The sequence below is a fragment of the Rana temporaria genome, chromosome 10, assembly GCF_905171775.1.
Source record: "Rana temporaria chromosome 10, aRanTem1.1, whole genome shotgun sequence".
NCBI classification, from domain to species: domain Eukaryota; kingdom Metazoa; phylum Chordata; class Amphibia; order Anura; family Ranidae; genus Rana; species Rana temporaria.
The window spans coordinates 74913077-74933113 of NC_053498.1; the positions used below are offsets into that span (position 1 = coordinate 74913077).

The 20037-nt window shown below is 44.4% G+C and overlaps 1 protein-coding gene and 1 pseudogene across 4 annotated transcripts in view; both read left to right on the forward strand.

Moving 5' to 3' along the window:
- The first annotated feature begins 604 nt into the window (after positions 1-604).
- The window catches only part of NLRX1 (NLR family member X1), a 54076-nt gene continuing 34643 nt past the window's right edge, over positions 605-20037 (forward strand). Inside the window, exons 1-3 of one of the 4 annotated variants that reach the window (XM_040325506.1) lie at positions 605-740; positions 15221-15345; positions 17199-17269. The gene's annotated coding sequence lies outside the window, so the exon portion shown is untranslated. The remainder of the gene's footprint in view (positions 741-15220; positions 15346-17198; positions 17270-20037) is intronic. The other 3 variants (XM_040325505.1, XM_040325508.1, XM_040325507.1) reach the window with 3 other exon arrangements.
- LOC120916608 lies at positions 13875-13966 on the forward strand (annotated as a pseudogene).

Below are 20037 nucleotides of genomic sequence, written 5' to 3' on the forward strand. Positions count from 1 at the left end.
TGTTCTAAAATGAAGTAAAATAAATGTAAACACGTGGAAAATAATGTAAGAATAAATGTGTTCTAAAATGAAGTAAAATAAATGTAAACACGTGGAAAATAATGTAAGAATAAATGTAAACACATGGAAAATAATAAAAGTAAACAAATGTGTTCTAAAATGAAGTAAAATAAATGTAAACACGTGGAAAATAATGTAAGAATAAATGTAAACACATGGAAAATAATAAAAGTAAACAAATGTGTTCTAAAATGAAGTAAAATAAATGTAAACACGTGGAAAATAATGTAAGAATAAATGTAAACACATGGAAAATAATAAAAGTATACAAATGTGTTCTAAAATAAAGTAAAATAGAAGTAAACACAGAAAATAATGTAAGAACACAAGTAAACAAGTGTAAAAACAAACAAAAAAAAAGCCTCAATGTATACGTGTGTACCAGTATCCTCATCTTGTGAGGTCATTACAGTGAAATGTGTCTGGCTCTCCCTAGTCACAGTCATTGTACACAACGCCCTGTACTGATCCCATCCTCCGCCCTGAGTCAGTCTATTCCTGTCTCTCTGCCCAGCTCCTCCTATTTTGATTCGGTGCCCTGCCGCGTCATTTCTGCTCGCCATCCTGGCAGAGAACCACGAGATTGTCCACCTAGGAAGTCCCTGTAGATGAGCAGTGCGGGAGGGCGCGGAGCAGAGTGTGGAGTGTGCTGAGGAGCGGGCAGAGGCTTGGAGGTCGAGGTGATGATAAGAAGTGATCGATAAGTAATTGTATAGAGCACACTGACTTGTAGCGCACAGTTCATTCACAGAGCAGTGTACAGGGGGTGGCTGGAGACAGTGCTGTGTGCTGAGCACAAGTTTGCATGTTTCCTAATTCCTCCTGCAGTCTTATTTATACACATTGTATGATTTAGAGGAGGGGGGAGGGGCGTGTTGTATATTTTGGATATAAGAGCTTGCACTTAGATTGTGCAGATTGATAAACAGATTTAGAACATCCCTCAATTGTACCATCAAAGCTGTCAGCCCAACTAATCCCTTCCAGACATCCCCATTCTTTATGGCCCGTCTGGTCTTCTCTGTTTAACTCAACTTTTGTTGAGAAAAAGTCATTCCCCTCTGAGTGACCAATGTACAGTGCGAGGATTTTAACCCCTTCCATACAGGGCATTTTCACCCCCTTCCTGCCCAGACCAATTTTTCGTTTTCAGCACTGTTGCACGTTAAATGACAATTGCGTGATCATGCAACACTGTACCCAAAATACATTTTTATGTTTTTTTCCCCCCACAAATAGAGCTTTCGTTTGGTGGTATTTGATCATCTCTGCGGTTTTTATTTTTTGCGCTATAAACAAAAGAAGAGCAAATAAAAAAAACAAAAAAACACAATTTTTTTCTTTTTTATTTAATAAATTTTACAATTTATTTAAAAAAAAAACATTTTTTCCTCAGTTTAGGCCGATACGCATTCTTCTACATATTTTTGGTAAAAAAAAAAAAAATCGCAATAATCGTATATTGATTGGTTTGCGCAAAGGTTATAGCGTCTACAAAATAGGTGATAGATTTATGGCATTTTTTTTTTTTTTTTACTAGTAATGGCGGCGATCTGCGATTTTTTTTTTTTTTTTTTTTTTTTTTATTGTGACCGTGACATTGCAGCGAACACATCGGACACTTTTGACACGTTTTTGGGGCCATTCACATTTATACAGCGATTAGTGCTATAAATATGCACTGATTACTGTGTAAATGTGACTGGCAGGGAAGGGGTTAACCACTAGGGGGCGCTGAAGGGGTTAAAATGTTCCCTATAGTGTGTTCTAACTGTAGGGGGAGGGGACTCACAAGGGGAGGAGACCAATGTGTGTTCCTCTGTACTGGGAACACAGCATTGGTCTCCTCACCGCTGACAGGAGTGTGGATCTGTGTGTTTACACACACAGATCCACACTCCTGCCGTGATCACCGGCAATCGCGGCCGCCGGGGCACGCGCGTCAGGTCACGAGCGGTGCCGCGCGCGCGCCCTAGAACACCGGGAATACAGGACGTCATATGACGTCCACCCGGATCGAGGGAGGGTTCCTGCCGACGTCATTTGACAATGCGTCGGTAGGGAAGTGGTTAACAAACTTTGATGCAGATTCCTACCAGATTCTGCCCTGACCATCAGCTGTCTAACTATGCCAGAGCGAATCTGAATAGGAGTGGCTTTTCCATTATTAATAAGCTGATGCACTTGCAGTGTTCTAATAAAGAAACCTGCAAATTCAGCATTCCTTCAGTGATGACATTTCTATTGTAACAGAGGCTTAAAGCAGCTTCACCTAAAAAGGGGAAGTTCCACACTTCCTCTTCTCCCCCTCCCCTATATCAGTAACATCTTGTCACTATATACCTTTTTGGATGATCTGTATACCACTATTACACAATAAACTGCAGAGTTTCTCCAGTGCTGAGAGTTCAGGTAGGAGGATATTTTCACTGCAGCCCAAAGGTCGGCCACTTTGCCTGTGTTAGCCGGCCTTCCCAAGATAGACAATGCATGAAGAGAAGGATCTGTGCATACAGGATAAAACAGCCTTTTTACACAATGCAGAGGATTAACCCCTTACGTTCCACAGTGAGTTTAACAAGCATGCTATGCTGCATATACAGACTGGTTTGACTGTTGTGGGTTTAGTAACACTTTAATGGACAGGTTGAATGTACCTAATTGAGCGATCGTGGGTACTTGTTTGCAACCAGCCTGTCGGATTCGCTTGCGATTATCGCAAGTGGCTGCTAGCTAGAATCACTGTCTTCTCCTGGCAGGGACAGCTTCCCCCGCCCGCCCCTGCTGGTAGAAGAGAATTGTGTGAATTTCTTTCCTGCAACCCGTGGACTTTTTGAAATGCCAACCGGTGCTTTTTTTGGTTCAATAGACTTCGATGGAGAAGCTGTAGAAAAGCATGTAGGTCGTTTTTACTGCAATTTTGCAGCGATTTGCTTTTTTTAATCTGCGCAACAACAAATTTGCCCAAAAAAAAACAGTCACAAACGCAGAATGCAAATCATGGCAAAATCGCTTAAAAAAATGCAAAAAGCACTGCAGAAACGTATGCATATTCCGCCCGGAAGATACGCTTACGTATGCAGTGTTCCGCCCGGACGTTACGCTTACGGTATGCAGTGTTCCGCCCGGAAGTTACAATTACGGATGCAGTGTTCCGCCCGGAAGTTACACTTACGGATGCAGTGTTCCGCCCGGAAGTTACACTTACGGATGCAGTGTTCCGCCCGGAAGTTACACTTACGGATGCAGTGTTCCGCCCGGAACTTGCGCTTACGAATGCAGTGTTTCGCCCGGAAGTTACACTTACGTATGCAGTGTTCCGCCCGGAAGTTACACTTACGTATGCAGTGTTCCGCCCGGAAGTTACACTTACGTATGCAGTGTTCCCCCCGGAAGTTACACTTACGTATGCAGTGTTCCGCCCGGAAGTTACACTTGCGTATGCAGTGTTCCGCCCGGAAGTTACGCTTACGAATGCAGTGTTCCGCCCGGAAGTTACACTTACGGATGCAGTGTTCCACCCGGAAGTTACGCTTACGGATGCAGTGTTCCGCCCGGAAGTTACACTTACGTATGCAGTGTTCCGCCCGGAAGTTGCGCTTACGAATGCAGTGTTTCGCCCGGAAGTTACGCTTACGTATGAAGTGTTCCGCCCGGAAGTTACACTTACGAATGCAGTGTTCCGCCCGGAAGTTACACTTACGTATGCAGTGTTTGACTGTTGTGGGTTTAGTAACACTTTAATGGACAGGTTGAATGTACCTAATTGAGCGATCGTGAGTACTTGTTTGCAACCAGCCTGTCGGATTTGCTTGCGATTATCGAATGCGATTATCGAATGCAGTTACACTTACGAATGCAGTGTTCCGCCCGGAAGTTACACTTACGTATGCAGTGTTGCGACTTACGAACAATTTCGACTTACGAACAAACCTATAGTCCTTATTGCGTTTGTTACCTTGAGGACTGCCTGTAGTCCAATAAATACAAGGATATATGTGCAAATATCGTGACAGTCCAGTTGGCGTGCGGGATCATCACTGTGCTGTTAGAAGTGTTGTATTGAACCAAAACTTGTGATCACCCAATGAACCATCGCCACCATTAAAATTGGATTCTTACAGGAACAAATTTGACAAATCGGCTTGCAAATGGTTATCCCCCATGAAGGGGTTCAACATGCACCACTTGGCTGGTATCCTGTGATATCTCCCAGTCTCCAATGTATATAGAGTTAATGTCATCCAAATATTTCTCAAGATCCACCATAAAAATAAAATGGGAAGACCCACATAGTGTAAATCCATATAAATCTTTTAATATAATCAAAAGGTACATAAACTACTCACATTTTCAAAATATAAAAGCACTTATATATAAAAACATTCCGGGAAAATGTTAGTAGCATTTACCATTTCAAACAGGCATGGCGACGTTAGCTCTGTCCTACGCGTTTCATCACAACTGACGTCATCGGGGGCACTGCCTGTCTGTTTCCATCTGACTGTCATCCAATCCAACAGACGGGTGTTTTTAGCGGACTGGATCGGATGTCGGCGGATTTCAATGGACACATGATGGGAATAACTGACGGGCAGACCTGATCAGTCCATCCATGTGAGGGGGGCCTAAATTGAAAAAAAAAACCGATTTTTAAACTATTTTGGGACAGTTTTTCTTCCATGATAAAACAAAAATCAGAAGGCATCTATTACCATGTATCACTAAGAGAAAGCCCGATTTGTAAAATCCACCTGGATACACTAAGTAGCTGTGATGATATGTTTTTATACATGTCAAAGTTGTAAAATTGGGTTTTGGGCAGTAAGGTTTGTTCTGACCTTGGTCATGAAGGGATTAAAGGGTCACTAAAGGAATTTTTTTTTTTAGCTGAAATGACTGTTTACAGGGCATAGAGACATAATAGTTAACTGATTCCTTTTAAAAATGATTAAAAAATAGATAAAAAACAATCATATAATGTGCCTGCAGTGTAGTTTCGTTTTTGCTGTTGTTTGCTGGTTCTCTGATGTACAGAGAGCCACTAGAGGGCAGTCAGCCAATAGAGAGCAGTGATACTTTGTCTAAAACTCCTCAGCACCAATCCAGTTTCGTTTTACACACAATAATCACATTAGTGACCACCGTGAGAAATCTCCCAGCACTGTGGTTATCAGGAAACAGGCAACCAGGAAGTGTCCAGAACAGAGAGGATTTACAGCAACATTAAAAGCAAAAACGAACAATGAGGACATGAAACCAGGACTGCAGTAAGGTAAAGGAAGCTATTTAGCTAAAAAAAAAAATTCCTTTAGTGACCCTTTAAGGCAATAATGTCACGAGCATCCCCACCCCTTTGTCATGAGCATCCCTTTGTCATGAGCATCCCCACCCCTTTGTCATGAGCATCCCCACCCCTTTGTCACGAGCATCCCCACCCCTTTGTCACGAGCATCCCCACCCCTTTGTCACGAGCATCCCCACCCCTTTGTCATGAGCATCCCCACCCCTTTGTCATGAGCATCCCCACCCCTTTGTCATGAGCATCCCCACCCCTTTGTCATGAGCATCCCCACCCCTTTGTCATGAGCATCCCCACCCCTTTGTCATGAGCATCCCCACCCCTTTGTCATGAGCATCCCCACCCCACCACCATTGGAAGATTTACTGTCACCTTAAGATTCTGGATTTTCTATCATTTTGTGTCTTGGTCACCAGGACCAAAATAGAGAGTGACACAGACAGCAATCAAATCTAGCCTAATACTATTCCACCTGAAAATATAAGAAAAGCTATTTCTGGCTTTATATAGACTTTACATTTTACAGCCTGGCGGAGTTTAGGTTGCATTGGTTCCATCTCTGGATGTAAAAATGTAAAGGTCAGTTGTACCACCAAACTGTCCGTCATTTTCTAAAAAAAAAATAGATTCCAAAAATATCATCTTTTTTTTTTATTTATTTTTATGACCCTTGCCCACCCTTGTCCTTCCTATGTTTAAAGCAGACCTTCACTCCAAAAAGATGTTGCACTAAACCATTCCCTCTGTAATCTAAAAAGTCACTTTTATCTTTGTTTTGTTCATTTACTTACTGCCCCTGCCTCTATTATCACTAAGACCCCTTTCACACTGGGGCGCTTTGCAGGCGATATAACGCTAAAAATAGCGCCTGCAAAGCGCCCTGTGTCTCCAGTGTGAAAGCCCTAAGAGCTTTCACACTGAAGCGGTGTGCTAGCAGGACGGTATAAAAAGTCCTAGCAGCATCTTTGTAGCGGTGAAGGAGTGGTGTGTATACCAGTCCTCCACCGCTCCTGACCATTGAAATGAATGGGGCACCGCAGCTATACCACCGGCAAAGCGCCTCTGGTACTCTGCAGAGGTACTTTGCAGCTGTTTTAACCCTTCCTCAGCCGCTAGCAGGGGTAATAGCGCAGTGAAATTGACGGTAAAGCACCGCTAAAAATAACGGCGCTTTACCGCTGACGCACCTCCCACCCCAGTGTGAAAGGGGCCTTATACAAGAATGACGTATGCCCTGCTCCTGGTGCCTCCGGGATACGCACATCAGATATCCAAGGAGGCATCAGCTTCTACCCAGCATCTGACGGGAGGCTGGTGGACATTGAGGTGCATCATCGGAGATTGGGGGGATTGCTGTGCAGGACTCAGCCTGCAGAGAGAGAGAGCAGTGGATCATAGCAGATCAATGCTGGATTTACTGGTCCTGTGGGTATGTTTATAGAGTCTGCACTTAACATAAAATGTAAGAGGGGGGATGGAAAAAAGCAAATACAGTTTGGTCTAACAGATTGGTCCAACATCTGGGCTGCCACAAAATCAGCTGTGCAGAATGTTGTGGCCTCTGAAGCAAACTACAAAGTATTAATGCTCTGGTTCCTGGATAGCCAAATATCTTCCATTCTACTTTCCTGCTTGTTTCCGAGGTTGCCCAGACAACGGCATGCACTTTCATATCTGGCAGAGTTGCCCACGAGCCCAATCATTTCCACACTTATTGGGAACACCATAGTCCCTGACCCAGCCATTGCTCTACTCAATAAGAAACCTCCTGATGTAACCTATCCCCAATTCAAGCTACTTTTCCAGGTTACAACTGCAGCAAAGCAAACCATTGCGAAGGCCTGGAAAACCCCACACCTCACTATCTTGGAAACCAAAAATAGAGTTACCAGAGCCCATTGTCCACGCCAAAATAGAAGCAGTTCTCCTAGACACCCTCCCCCCCTCGCTACCTACATTCCCTCTTAGGTCAGACCTACAAATGCTCTCAAATGCTTATCCTACAACTCAATCTTTCTCAGTTTCAAGGACTCTTATGCCTAGTACACACGTGCAGGATTTCCCTTAAGAAAAGTTCCCATGCTCGGGCAGTCTTTCCCCCTACTCATGATGGTGTTTTGGTCAGGAATCCCGGCCGTGTTTATGTTCCAACGCAATTTTTCCCCATAGGAAAACTGCCAAAAACCGCCGGGCAAAAGTCCACCGGTTTTCCTGGCAGGAAAAAAAGAGAGCTGGTTCGTCGGAAAAAACTGCGAGGTGCATACACACGACCAGGATTCACGGCCAAAAGCTCTCCTCACAGTTTTCCCATCCGGAAAAACAGCCGTGTGTACGAGGCTTTAGACACTAGTCTGTTTGCTAACAGACAACTCGACTGGAGTCCCCAGTAATCAATCTTGGTTCATAGGAATCATATTGGTTACTGGATTTCACCTACCAACATTCTACTAATGCCTCGTACACATGGTCAGACTTTCCGAGAACAAAAGTCAGACAGGCCTTTTTTCTCGGAAAGTCCGGCCGTGTGTAGCCTCCATCTGACGTTTTTGCTTGGAAGTCTGACGAATCTTAGATAGAGAACCTGTTCTCTATCTTTCCGTCGGACTTCCGACGGACTCACGGCAGACCTTTGCATGGTCAAAAGTCCGACTGTGTGTACGAGGCATTAGTGACCCCAAACCAACTCGTACCACATAGCCATACAATGTTATTTCATGCCTTGTTGTTTTTTTGTTTTGTTTTTTTTTTGTGCTCGCTATGCATGTTTTGTTACAAAGGGCTATGTCCCTATCTCTGCAATGTGTCATTACACTGATAATGTCTCCCCTTATCCTGGGGGAACATTTACTTTCTATGAAAAGTTGCCTCCAGGACAGTACAAGGCAACTTCAAGTCGCCTCCAGGATAGGAGGCTTTCCAGTGGCAAATCAAACAACAATCAGCTCTGTGGGAGGGAGGGGTTTGCCTGGGAAATGTATGTTATCTTCCTGTATTGTTACTTCAGTTAAGACAGTGATCAGACTTGTGAGGCAACTTCCATTGAAATCAATGGGTACAAGTTGCCTAGAAGTCAGATTGAAGTAGTACAGGAACCTTTTCTGAAGTCAAAGCGACTTCAGTAGTGTACATTAAAGCGGTAGTTCACCCACAATCCCATGATGTTACCATCGAGACAGGCATTGTAGCGCGAGCTACAGTATGCCTGTCCCGATTTTTTTAACCCCGTACTCACCTCGTAGTCGTCCATCGTAGATTCCGGCTCCCGCGGGGAATGGGCGTGCCTATGGAGAGGGAGGATGATTGACGGCCGGCCCTGGCACGTCACTCTCCCCGAAGACAGCCGGAGTAGGTCTCGGCTCTTCACGGCGCGTGCGCACAGGCTATGCGCACGCGTCGTGAAGACCAAGCCTATTTCGGCTATTTCCGGAGAAGCGTGACGCGCCAGAGCCGGCCGTCAATCATCCTCCGTCTCCAGAGGCACGCCCATTCCCCGGTATCTTCGATGGACGACTACAAGGTGAGTATGGGGGGAAAAAATTCGGGACAGGCATACTGTAGCTCGCGCTACAGTGCCTGATTTAAAGGTAAAAGAAAAATTTTTTTTTTTTTTTACTGTCGATAGGGTGAACCCCCGCTTTAAGACGGGTCCCATTCACTTCCATTCATTTTATCAACCGCGCGACTTGGTGAGACTTCAAGTCAGATCCCAGGTTGCCCCAGTGTGAACCAGCTCATTGTTCTCTCCTACAATAAAATTTCTGAACAAAGGAAAAAAAAAGCAAACAACCTGGGGTAGGGGGTGAAGTTCCTCTTTAAAGCGGAGTTCCGGCCACAATTTCACTTTTTAAATATAAATACCCCTGTAATACACAAGCTTAATGTAGTCTAGTAAAGTTAGTCTGTAAACTAAGGTCCGTTTTGTTAGGTTGTTACAGCATTTAGACACTTTATAAAATAGAAATTGACTGGGGCCATCTTAAGTGTGGGCATCATGAAGCCAGACTGTATGACTTCCTGGATTTCAGCCTTGCAGATCTCGCACATGCTCAGTGCTGCACAAGCAGTGTAATGGACAGTACAGGTGCTGAAACCTGATCTGAAACCTAAGTCACATGATTCTTCGAGACTGGGGAGTGCACAGACTCCTGGAAAGTTACACCCACTACATTCCCAGGAGTCTGTGCAGTGTAGGTTAGGAAGCTTAAGCACCTAGGTGCAGGAAGTGGGAAGATTTAACTATTCTGCCTAGCAACAACACTTTGAAGGCATCTAAAAAAAATGTTTTTTTTCTTAAAGGACTAATGACATTTTTTTAAAACTACTGATTAGAGGTCGACCGATATGGGTTTTTCTCTGGCCGATGCCGATATTTAGAAATCGCGGTGGCCGATAGCCGATTTATGATGCCGATTTTTTTGGGCCGATATGTTAGGCCGATTTTTCAGGCTCTTTTGGGCTAAACAGTAAAGTTAGCCCATATTTTTTGTTTTTCGTCCAAAATTTTTCATTACCTGTTTTTGTGTATTACATTTTGATATATATATGGTCTCTGCTAAAAAAATATATATAATGTTTGGGGGTTCCAAGTTTTACTTGTAAGCTACAAGTGTCAAAAAAGATTTAGCCTTTAAATGGTTAAACTGAGAATTCTCCTACACGGAGTTCAGTTAATTGATAAGTAGCAACATTGTATATCTTTTCTCAAAACTTGGCCGTCTGCCCAGGAAAGAGAAGTCTTCTACGGCAAACTTCAGGCAACTTGCATTGACTTCTGTTACAGAAGCTTTTTGCAAGTCGCGGTGCTGAAGTTTAAATCGGCTTTTTTAAAGCACAAATCGGCCGATGCCGATTAATTAAAAAACGCCAAATATCGGCCGATATATCGGTCGACCTCTACTACTGATATAATGTTATATTTATGGGTGGAACTCCACTTTAAAGTGTGTTCATACCAAAACTTTTTTTGGCTTTGAATGGAGTGGGGAAGGGTTAGGACCGGTTGCAAAAAGACATTAGTCAAACTGGTTCAACCAATTAATAAACACAAATAAAAATACCTCCATATAATCTATCCTATACCCATAGTTGATCCAGAGAAAGGGCAAGGCTATAAATAAAAAAACTATTCAAAACTAAAAAAAGGAAGTTTTGAGTGTAGAACTCTGGTATTTTCCAGTTTGGCTTTTTATATTGTAAAAGGGCCAACTAAACACTGATATTTTTTTAAAAGAGCATATTTTACCCTTGATATTAATGGAGTATAGCTAGGCCCATTGGTCGAAGAGGCCTGTGTACTTTATTATTATTGTCTTGCATAGGTATCCGGTTCTTCAAAATACACACAAAAGACACAAAAGGAAGCAAGAGTAAATGAGAGGAAGTTATTGGAAGATTCTTTCCTCAGGTGACAAATGTAAACATGTTATTTTCCCAACACTTTCAGTTCTAGTAACAGTGGGCACCGGGTAATAAAAGAGGATAAATCTTCTCAGTGAGGACACAGAGAGCAATAAAAACCTGGCAGAGCTTGTAATTGTCCGCACTCTATCTAAAACTAAAAAAACTGTTGCAATATACATTACATTATGCAGTAGCACGCATCCTGTGATATCCTAGGATGGTAGTACACGATCTTTGAAGTTGTTACACCCTTGAAGTTGTTTTTCTTTCCGGTTGTCTGGACTCAGAAAACCATAAGCTGTAAATTGTGATCTGAGGCCGGCTACAAGCTCACATTCCCTCTGTACCGGGGGTGTTAGCGCCGGTTCACACTACAGCGACTTGGGATCCGACTTGTGTCGCCTACTTCAGAAAAGGTTCCTGGTGACTTCAAGGCGACTTGTACCCATTGATTTCAATGGAAGTTGCCTCCAAAGTCGGATCACTGTCCTAAAGCGGAGGTTCACCCAGATTTTAAAGTCAAGGTTAATCACACAGGCTTAGTGTCTATATATAAAGTTCGCTGTCCAAAAAATTAAAAATCAATTCCATACCTTGTTTGTGTCAAATGAACCAGGCACTTCCTGGTTTTGCTCCCACGGGAGTGGGCGTGTCGCTTCAGCTGCGATCGCCCCAGTGTCTCCTGGGAGCACAGCTCGACGCTGCCCAGGAGACGATTCTCTAGCCCACCATTTGACACGTGGATGTCGTCGCAACGGGGCGTGACCTTTTCAGTACGCCGGCCATTGTAATGGCAACCGTGTAGTGTTTACGGTGCCGCTCGCCGTCACCGTCAACACTGCACATGCGCGGGATAGAACGGTGAATGCTGGGACATCGGCATTCACCGTATCTCGGAAGGATTTGCTTGTGGGCTTCAGAGTGCCCACAAGCAAGATGGAAGCGATCAGCAAATATTTTTATAAATTTTCGGCAAAATGACAATGCGGACGGCTATTAAATAGGACACGTGAGTACACTATTAAGGATATTAAGAGCGGCAGATGCATAAAAAAAAAACGGATTCCCGCAGAACCCCCGCTTTAACTGAAGCAACTTTACAGGAAAAGAAAATCGTTTACTTAGGCAAACCCCTCCCTCCCACGGAGCTGATTATTCTGTGATTGGCCACTGGCAAAGTCGCCTGTGCTAGAGGCATCTTTAAGTTGCGTTGTAAACTGCTACAAGTCGCTTTGAAAAGTCGCGCTGTAGGTGTGAACCGGCACTGAAGGAATATGTTTTGCTTTCATCAGTTAAAAGTCGTCTGCCTTTCTTTTGATTTTGCAACACCTTTTCTTGTTGAAATTGCATCATATCATATTAGGATTATATATCAAATCCAAGTACTTGAGTACCTACTCTTGTCATTTTACCTGCACATTGTGTTATATATATTGTTCTTGTAAATTCTCCACCCTCTAATTATTTATCTGTGTTGCCTACTGATCTTGGGTGGAGATGAAATATATATTGTGTAATGTAGAACATGCACTCGTTAACTACTGGGGAAGTAATCATCCCTCCCAAAGCTGTGAGTGTAGTATTCTGCTGAATGCTGATGGTCTGGTTTGGTTGGACATTTTAAGGGGATGTTGTATAAAGCATAGTGGCATAATAATAGCCATGGCTGCTATGGGGTCTGGGATAGGAAAGGGGCCCTGCTATGGAAAACTAAACTGGAATTTCCAGTATAAAAGGGCTGGAGTGTGACCTCAGAGTCCTTGCTTGTCACAGATCCCCCTCTATGCAGTAAGAAGCATTTGCTTAGCTGTCTTAAAGGGTCACTAAAGGAAATTATTTTTTTTTAGCTAAATAGCTTCCTTGACCTTACTGCAGTCCTGGTTTCATGTCCTCATTCTTCGTTTTTGCTTTGATGTTGCTGTAATTCCTCTCTGTTCTGGACACTTCCTGGTTGTCTGTTTCCTGATCACCACAGTACGGGGAGATTTCTCACTGTGGTGACTAATCAAGGAGGTGTGATTACTGTGTGCCTAAAACTCCTCAGCACCAATCCAGTTTCGTTTTGCAAACTCTTTACTGCCCTCTATTGGCTCTGTACATCAGAGAACCAGGAAACAGCAGCAAAAACGAAACTAAACTGTAGGTACATTATTTGATTGGTTTTTATCTATTTTTTAATAATTTTTAAAAGGAATCAGTTAACTATTATGTCTCTATACCCTGTAAACCGTCATTTCAGCAAAAATAAATTTTTCCTTTAGTGACCCTTTAAGTTGGCCATACAGATATAGATTTCTTTGTTCAGGCTCCATGCAAAATTAGTGTTTTTTTAAAGTGGTTGTAAAGGCACAATGGGCCAAATCCTTAAAAGGGATACGCAGGCGGAACTGCTGTTCAGCCTGCGTATCCCTGTGCCTATCTTTGGAACTGATCCTCAGAAGCAGTTTTCCAAAGATAGGCAGAAGATCCGACATCTGTAAGAGACTTACACTGTCGGATCTTAGGATGCAGTACCGCATCTGCTGCTGGGGGCATTTCGAGTCGAAATGCCGCTTTGCGTATGCAAATGAGGACTTACGGAGATCCACAAAGCTTTTCAGCTTTGTGTTTTCTGCGTAAGTTTACATTTGCATACGTAAAATTAGTTCTGCTTTTACAAAGTGTAAACTAGTAACACCTTGTAAAAACAGATCTTTTTTTCGATCGCCGCATTTTTTTTAAAATTTTGAATTTTTTTTCCCGGCGCGTAACTTTTTTTTTACCCGACGGAACTTTATTGTCCCGTCGCAATCCACAAAGCCCGACGTAACGTAATTTTGCGCGCTCCCCGTTGGGAAAATGACGTCACGAGCATGCGCAGTACGGCCGGCGCGGGAGCGCGCCTCATTTAAATTGTCATCGCCCCCTGCAGAAGAGGACCGCCTTGCGCCGGAGACATTTAAGTTACACGGCCTGAAATTTCTAGGTAAGTGCTTTGTGGATCGGGCACTTAGGTAGAAATTTTAAGTCAGTGTAACTTAAATGGGAAAAGTTAAGTTAGGCAGGAATTTTGAGTATTTGGCCCAATGCTTTTTATGTTCATGCATTCTAGGGGTGAATTGTGCGTATTGAATTTAGTTCTCGGCCTTTTGGCTAAGATCAAGTGTAGTATCTGTTCTTATCAGTTGCCAATAGGTGGTGCTAAGCCTACTGTCTCCAGTACCTGGGCAGAGGGAAAGGGATGGCAGTCGGCGGACGCTAAGCCTGTTGGCGTGGAGGTGAAAGCCTTCTGATTGGGACAGAGAGGCATGAGGTCGAAGCTGAAGGGCCGGGTCCCTGGCCTTTGGCCTGGACTTGGTGGTGTCTGCCCCAGTCAGTTGTTCGGGAGAGAACCCTTGCTCCTCCTTTTACCGGGAGGGGCGGGTAGTATTTCCCGAATGTAATTAGGTGGGAGAGTTGGAGGTTGTGGGTAGTAGCCTGCTTAGGTGGGCTCTCCCCAACCTCTTCTCCTACCTTCCTGGCTGGGAAGGGCGCTGCCGGTCCGGACCAGGGGTCAGGGACCGTTGAAAAGCCTGTGGAGATAGTGCCCCTGGAGTGGCAGTCCAGGGGTGCCATACATTGCACGAGTGTTGAGGGGCACTCATCGTGTGGCACCTTAGGTCACTGATCTCCACATTCACACTTTTCACACCTGCCTCTAGGGCTGAGCCTTTTGGCTAGGAACAGAGGAATTTTTGTTCCTGGCCGGAGGGACGGCCATCATATTGCACGGTGGCCACTTTCTACTCACCTTCCCACCTTCCTTTTCCCCCACTTTTTTATTTTACCCCCTGTTTTTCACGTCTTTGTCTTTTTTTTTGGTTGGTGCTTGCACTTTATGTGTGGCGAGTAGGGTGCTGGTCCTCGGGCCTGCTCTGAAAGTCTTGGGAGTCGGTGGACATGGCCTTCTGGCTTAGTTCGCCGGCTCTTATGGGGTCTCCCTTCGGGGGAGCCTCATCGAGGAGGGTTCTGTTTCTGCAGTCCCTCCGAGGATGTTGGGTCCTTGTGGCTTGGGCCAAGGTGGGTCCATATGGCTTCGGCTGTATGGGCCACAGATCATTCTTTTCCCTGCCAGGAGCCTAACGCCCCGGGGGATCAGAGCTGGGTCCTTTTCGGAGGACCATTTAACGATGCACCCGTCACAGTTTTTTGTGTTTGCACATTTTTTCCTGCACCGGGTGGAGTTTTTGGGTTGTGATTTGCACGCCACAGGCTTTTCAATAGAAAAAAAAATCATTCACCCCTAGGAATTCGGGGGAGCCACGAGGTAAATGTGCCACCCAAAACAACCAGCAGCTCCTCCGGGGGTAATGCTACACTTATAAGAGAGCAGACATCTTTATAATTACAATTGTTATTATCACTACCATTATTACTATTTTTAAAGATTATTTTTGCAATTAATTACCCTCACATTGATTCTGTATCTTCCACTTAAAGTGGAACTGTAGCCTGTGACGTCATCCCTGCCTGGCCAAGAACTGCAGAGAGACCTAGAAGACGATGGACCGAAGATGTCAGCGACCCGGCATGGAGCTTGAGGACGTCACATCGCTGGAGCTGAGGTGAGCATTAGTTCCGCTTTAATTGAATATATCCGTTAAAACCTGGTTGTTAAAGCCACTCGCCTTTCTGTCTCCACCCATCAATTTTTAACCGACCGCTGTAAATCCTGCTGCTCACTGTGATTCATTTCTAAATCTTGTTCTACTAGTTTACTTTTAAACCATTTTTTAAAGAACTGCACATTGTAATTTTCAATTCTTTCTTCTACCAAATGTTGGGGCCTCTGACATTGTTAACCACTTCAGCCACTTGGCTGCCAAATGACCAGGCCACTTTTTGCGATTCGACACTGCGTCGCTTTAACTGACAATTGCGCGGTCATGCGACGTGGCTCCCAAACAAAATTTAAGTCCTTTTTTTCCCCACAAATATAAATTTCTTTTGGTGGTATTTGATCAACTTTGAAAAAAAAAGCAATATTTTTTACTTTTTGCTATAAGGAAAATCCCCCAAAAATATATAAAAAAACAATGTTTTTCCTCAGTTTTGGCCGCTACATAATTTTGGTAAAATCACAATAAGCGTTTATTGATTATTTTGCGCAAAAATTATAAAGTTTACAAAAAAGTTAGTGTCTACGTCTATGAAATTCTTCAGAGCCTCTCCCATCCTCTGGAACTCACTACCTCAACCTGTTCTGGCTATCCTCTACTCTTGTTACCTTCAAGCGATCCCTGAAAATCATCTCTTCAGGAAAGCCTATCGCATCTCCAGCTAATCTTTTACTACTTCCGTCAGCTCATTCCCCACAGTTAAAACCTTTTGTATCACCTGCCCCACTCTATTAGATTGTAAGCTCTTCTGATCAGGGCCCTCTTAATCCTCTTGAATTTTATTGTATTATAACTGTATTGTCTCCTTTTTATATTGATCAGCACTGCGTAAACTGTTGGCGCTATATAAATCCTGTATTATAATAATAATTATACAGCGATCAGTGCTATAAAAATGCACTGATTACTGTGTTAATGTCACTGGTAGAGTTAACACTAAGGGCGATCAAGGGGTTAAATATGTTCCCTTGTGTGTGTTTCTAACTGTGGGGGGATGTGACTGACTAGAGGAGGAGACATATTGCTGTTCCTGATTAGTAGCAACAGACGATCTGACGGAACAGGGACTTCTGTGTTTACCCACCCACACACACATCCCCGTTCTGGCTCTCGTGTCCGCGATCGCGTGCGGCCACGAGCATCGGGTCCCCGCAATGCAGCAGCCGCATACACGCCTGCTATAGCTTAAGCGCTGTTTAAGTGGTGCTTTTCGCCCGCTAGCCCGGTGCTTTTAATCCCAAAGAAGGGGATAAAAGCGCCCGTGTTGCGGCACTTCCGAAGTGCTGTTCATTTCAATGGGCAGGGCATTTTGGGAGCGCTCCTAAACCACCCCAATGATGCTGTTTGTAAGATTTTTCCTAACGTCCCACAAGCGCACCGCCCCAGTGTTAAAAGTCACCCTGAAATCAATGGGAGGCGGTTTTCAGGCTCCTTATAGAAGCTATTTCTAGCACTAAAACGCCTGAAAACCCCCTCCGTGTGAAAGGGGTCTTAGGCTTGTAATCATTTCACATTCGTCTTTTCATAACTGGCAGGTGCTTAGTATAAATCTTTTTTTTACAAGGTTTCAGATAGTTGGTTTACTGCTGTTCAGACAAGAATAGAAGTATATTGGATTACACACACACACAGCTGAATGACTGAGGAGGTAGTAACAAACAAGTAGAGATAGTGCTGTATTTTTGTTAGACATTCAGCATGTCCTGGACACAGGGAAGCAGCTTAAATTCAAAGCCCAACTCCTGGACTAATCCCCCATCCAGAGGCCCTCTAGTGTATGTTTTGCTTTATTTTTTCAGATGTCGTCAGGCCTATCATGTGACACGTTGGGTCTTCTTCCCTTATTCCTCAAAACTCTTCTCCAGCCCAGGTTGGTCTTTGTGATGGCATCAGCACCACTCCCTGCTTCAGTCCACTATAAATGAAGAGTGGGGTGATAATCCCTCCCTAGGGGGGTATTCATTTATAGCATATGTCTCAAAACTGTGTTCCCTTTGCTTGCCTTTATCCAACCTATCAGGTATTATTCCTGATAGGGTTGTCCCGATACCGATACTAGTATCGGTATCGGGACCGATTCTGAGTATTTGCGGGAGTACTCGTACTCCCGCAAATACCCCCGATACCGAAATGGAATACTCCCCCCCCCCCGCCACCGACGCATCCCCGCTTGGTTAATACGGGCGGGGAACATTACAGCTTTAATTTGAATAGCTGTAGTCTTTCCCGCCGCGCCGCGTATAGACACTCCCCCTTGCTCGGGTGAACTGTCCAATCCCGAGCAAGGGGGAGTGTCTATATGCAGCGCGGCGCGAAAGACTACAGCTATTCAAATGGAAGCTGTAATGTTCCCCGCCCGTATTAACCAAGCGGTGATGCGGCGCGGCAACATGTACGGTAAGGGGGACATGGCTGCATATATGGGGGGACATGGCTGCATATGGGGGGGGGACATGGTTGCATATGGGGGGGGGACATGGCTGCATATGGGGGGGAAATGGCTGCATATGGGGGGGGGACATGGCTGCATATGGGGGGGGACATGGCTGCATATGGGGGGGACATGGCTGCATATGGGGGGGACATGGCTGGATATGGGGGGGACATGGCTGGATATGGGGGGGACATGGCTGCATATATGGGGGGACATGGCTGCATATATGGGGGGGACATGGCTGCATATATGGGGGGGACATGGCTGCATTTGTGGGGGGACATGGCTGCATTTGGGGACACATTAAAAAAAAAGTATCGGTATTCGGTATCGGCGAGTACTTGAAAAAAAGTATCGGTACTTGTACTCAGTCCTAAAAATGTGGTATCGGGACAACCCTAATTCCTGACATTGACATCAAGTATGGAGCATAATGCCTTCAACCGACACCAACTAGACCCTAATACTAAAGATCAGGCATTGTTTACTCCTACTGGGCACAGTCCAACTCCCCTAAAGTCTGAAGGACAGTAAAGTGGCCCTAGAAAGTTTTGGAGACCCCTGATTTATGGTATTCCGCAGTCTTCTGAGTTATTGATGCCAGGTCCAGTACTGCTCAACTGGGAAGACTGAGGACATCTTGTGGTGAAGGAGAAGTACTAATTGAGAAAGTGCCTGATTAATGGTGAATACAGCACCCTGAGCTTTTTTATTTTATTTTGTACCCTACCTTGTAATGCCCAGAGTTTAGCTTTAATGCATTGCTATTAAAAATGTATAGAATTATTAAACAGGATATGAAATATTAGCTTTCAAACTTTAAAAAGTGTATACTCATTCTTTACAGTGGGAGAAAAAAGTATTTGATCCCCTGCTGATTTTGTACGTTTGCCCACTGACAAAGAAATGATCTGTCTATAATTGTAATGGTAGGTTTATTTTATTATTTATTTATAACAGTGAGGGTCAGAATAACAACAAAAATATCCAGTTATAAATTGATTTGCATTCTAATGAGTGAAATAAGTATTTGACCCCTTTGCAAAACATGACTTGGTACTTGGTGGCAAAACCCTTGTTGGCAATCAGAGGTCAGACGTTTCTTGTAGTTGGCCACCAGGTTTGCACACATCTCAGGAGGGATTTTGTCCCACTCCTCTTTGCAGATTCTCTCCAAGTCAAGTTTTTTGAAATAACAAACATGTTATACTTGCCTCCTATATGCACTGGTTTTACACAGCGCAGCCTGGATCCTCCCCTTCTCAGGTCCTTCTTCACTGCCCCCTCCTTCCTGTCGAGTGCCCCCACAGCAAGCAGCTTGGTATGGTGGCACCCGAGCCGAGCTGCAGCTCCGTGTGTTCATTTAGACATGGAGCTGCCATTTGGACCCGCCCCCTCTCTCTCTCCTGATTGGCTAACTGACTTTTATTGACAGCCGCAGGAGCCAGTGGCACCACTACTGTGTCTCAGCCAATCAGGAGGGAGAGTCTCAGGCGGCCAAGGGACTCGTGGACATCTCTGGACAGAGGTGGGGCTCAAGTAAGTATTAGGGATGCTGAGGGGGCTGCTACAAACAGAAGTCTTTTTATCTTAATGCATAGGATACATTAAGATTAAAAAAAACTTTCTGCCTTTACAACTCCTTTAAGGTTGTGAGGCTGACGTTTGGTAATTCGAACCTTCAACTCCCTCCACATATTTTCTATGGGATTAAGGTCTGGAGACTGGCTAGGCCACTCCAGGACCTTAATGTGCTTCTTCTTGAGCCACTCCTTTGTTGCCTTGCCTGTGTATTTTGGGTCATTGTCATGCTGGAATACCCATCCATGACCCATTTTCAATGCCCTGGCTGAGGGAAGGAGGTACATGGCCCATCCATTGTCGCTTTGATGCAGTGAAGTTGTCCTGTCCCCTTAGCAGAAAAAAAACACAAAGCATAATTTCTTTATCGTACATCACGGGACAGAGAGCGGCATATTCATTACTATATGGGTTATATGGAGTACCTTCAGGTGTTGACACTGGCAATCTTCAAACAGGAAATGCCCCTCCCTATATAACCCCCTCCCATAGGAGGAGTACCTCAGTTTTTACGCCAGTGTCTTAGGTGTTAGTCATGGTTTAGCTTGCCTCCGCATCCTTGGGATTAGGTGAGCTAACCGGTTCTGTCCAAAAAAGCCTCAGCGCTAAAGTGGTCAGTAACC